Source organism: Oryzias melastigma, linkage group LG10 (assembly GCF_002922805.2).
Source record: "Oryzias melastigma strain HK-1 linkage group LG10, ASM292280v2, whole genome shotgun sequence".
Taxonomy (NCBI): Eukaryota; Metazoa; Chordata; class Actinopteri; order Beloniformes; family Adrianichthyidae; genus Oryzias; species Oryzias melastigma.
Genome location: NC_050521.1, coordinates 10740335 through 10743458, shown reverse-complemented (window position 1 = coordinate 10743458; position 3124 = coordinate 10740335). Strand labels below are relative to the sequence as shown.

Sequence of the window (3124 nt, the reverse complement as noted above, 5' to 3'; positions counted from 1 at the left end):
TCCATGTTACTGAGAGCTCTCTGTTTACACTCTCCCGCTAGCTTCTCCCAGTCTTAACCTAACTTTACTAGTGCAACAAAAATGCCAACCAACATCAGTTATCCGGCCGTGCAGGAAAATAAAGACGTACATGGAAGTATTTGTCTAGAAGTGGATGCATCAGAACAGAGGAAGGAGCTTGTGGCCTGCCGATTGTAGTAGGAATCATTTTCCAACAGCATTTTTTCATCTGCTCTAGATTCACAACAATTTGAATAAAGAAATATTCAGGGATTCAATTTTATCCTTAAGTTTTCAAACATCTGAAAAATGCCTCAAGAATATATTTAAAAGACCAAAAACACAACTTTCATCTTAGTGTGTCTTTAACCTGCAACAGTTAAACTGACATGTATGAGTGCATAGAATTAAACGAAGCCCTTGATGATGTTACCTTCAGGTTTTGACAGATTGCTTCCATTGTGCTTAAAGACATGTCTTCTCCTGCTAGTATTGTGATCTGTGATCTGTTTTGTTTGGAATGACACACTTTTGAGAAATGATTCAATTTTCCACAGCTTTTGCATTGCCTACCTTTAGCCGGGCATCTTTCCTCATTACCGTGTCGGTTTCCACAATATCCGCATCCTCTCGGCATTCCGGTGTTTTCCCGTAGCTTGTCCGTGGCTGAGTATTTTTTTTTAAATTGCCAGTCTTTCCGAGGTGGATTCTTTGATGCTTGTTGTCCAACAGCATGTACGATGTCCTCACGCGTGTTGCTGCTGCTGCTAGAGATGGTCTTCATTTGTGCCTTAGCTATTTCATGTGACCTTGCAATATCCACAGCTTTATCCAATGTTAGTTCGGATCCAACGCTCAGTAGTTTTTCTCTCACGCTGGGTGAATGGATGCCGAACACTATTCGATCACGGACCATCTCTTCACTGTTTGTATAAGCACAGTCTTTTACGAGAAGTCTCAGGTCTGTTACAAACTGTTCCAATGCCTCATTTGCTCCCTGGACCTTTTAGTGGAATTTATAACGAGCAAAAATTATGTTAGCTTTGGGCATGACGTAGGTCTCATACTTGTCGTAGTATGTCTTAAGCACTTTCTTTTCATTTTCAGTTAGTGACCATGTGTTATAAATGATGATGTTACCTTCAGGTTTTGACAGATTGCTCTGATTGTGCTTAAAGGCATCATGTCTTCTCCTGCTAGTATTTTGATCTGTTTAAAATGAAAACACACATTTGAATTGAAGTACAACCATTTCCAAATATTCCAAAAGTATCTGCAAAGTGTGATTAAAGTTTACTCCATCCCAGCCAAACCTGCCATTCCAGCTCCAATCGTGATTTTACAAAACATGTGAAGTTACGCTCACTCCTCTGCAGCACACATTCGATAGTAAAGTCTATTTAAACGGGCTTCTACCTTCAAAATTCTCATCGCTATGACTCAAAGTTTCTACGACCGCTTTTGGACTCTACATACTAAAAAAGCTGCCGTTGAACGTACCAGGTCAGACTTTGACCTATCAGGGAGCTGGATTTGGTAGTGATGTATGGATGGCTTCCGTTTTAACTCATGGAAGTGCAAATCGTATGAAAACTGATTATGAAAGAGAAATGATTAATTACAGTTTGTGCCCAGCCAGAATTCTATGACACCAAATGTTTCACATATCAGAATAGAGCTGTCAAAGAAAAAGCCGGGAGCGAGATTCACATTTCTCACCAAGACTCTTGCAACTGTTGGTGGCGGACCATAGACAGTAGAAAAAGGAAAGAAGTCCCTCAATACTTGTCTGGTGTGAACATGTGTTTATGTGTTCTGTCAAATGCCCAGAGTGAACGTAGCTTCACCCTCATTTGGGCCAATAGTGATTTAGAAGCCAAAACTAAAAACCTACCAGCTCAGTTAGTTGTTTATTTTGTTCTTTTAACTCGCTGACTTCCTTCTCCTGCAAAACAACAATAAACAAATGAGTTTATCTCAAAACGTTTACTGACAAGAACATGTTTCCTTTTGGCCTGAGCATCCCTTGCAAAGGGGATCCACATTTCTGATGACCCACCAAATCATGAACTTTTCTTTCAGTGCAGCTGTTGACATCGGCTGCAGAGCACATGCAGGGCTCGACCTCAACCTGCGGCTCTTCACTATTGACCTTCTTCAAGCTGTTGACACACAGACACATTTACAATAGCAATGCAATACTGACGAAATGCAGTCTATCCAGTTTCCACTCACAAGTTCTGAGTAAAAATATTGGTTTCCATATTGAATTTCTATTCTAAAACCAACTTTGCTTGGCAATGAAAAAACAATATCCAATAACTAGTGATTTAAACTAAAATATAGTTTTGAGCTTTCACAGATAAATACTCAAATCTGAAAACAAAAACTAACAGAAAAGCATTTTTGTTTGTAGTAGGAGGGGCAATGTTCAAACACTCCGAAGATTTCCCACTATAGACAACAGTGATGGACAAAGGCTTACGCTTCCAGCTGTTTTTTCAAGGTGGAGTTGTCCAAGCGGAGAACTGTAATCTCGTCTACGGCGTCTAGAAAGTGCCTAATCATAACGTTTCTGACTCTCATCTGAAAGAATCTGCGGTCCACTTTAACGATGTTCTCCATCATCTCCTTTTGTGATCTGCAAAGTCATACAAAGAGACTGATCAGCATGGTGTTTTTTGATATTGTCATGTGCTTTTTGTTCACTTCGTGGGACTCACATTTCTTCTAAATCCGTCTTTGTTCCCAGTGCTCTGGGTTAACACAAAATGCAGAAAATTCAACAAAGTTAGGAAGAAACAAACAACTAAATGTCAACTATGAACTGTTCAAAAGTACATTTATGTCTCAACATTAGGGCTGCCCAGTGGAATCATTATTGCAACGCTGAGATGACTTGCAATTTATTAACAAAAAGCTAAAAAATGTATAAATTATTTCAATTTTCCTTTTCCGTCCACATGGGAGTCTGCTACTAACATAAAACCAGTGTTGGGACTAACGCCGTTTAAGTATAACGGCGTTACTAACGGAGTTATAAATCAAGTAATTTAGTAATCTAACTAATTACTTTCATCCTCGCTGTAACGCCGTTAGAGTTACTTCGTGTAAATCGCGGCGC

At 39.5% G+C, this 3124-nt stretch overlaps 1 long non-coding RNA gene across 1 annotated transcript in view; it reads right to left on the bottom strand.

Annotated features, from left to right (window-relative positions):
• Positions 1-273: 273 nt before the first annotated feature.
• The window catches only part of LOC118599216, a 5265-nt gene continuing 2414 nt past the window's right edge, over positions 274-3124 (bottom strand). The window contains exons 2-6 of the long non-coding RNA XR_004948519.1: positions 2724-2756; positions 2486-2641; positions 2060-2162; positions 1895-1945; positions 274-1209 (exon numbers count right to left, since the gene is read on the bottom strand). This is a non-coding gene — a long non-coding RNA (uncharacterized LOC118599216). The remainder of the gene's footprint in view (positions 1210-1894; positions 1946-2059; positions 2163-2485; positions 2642-2723; positions 2757-3124) is intronic.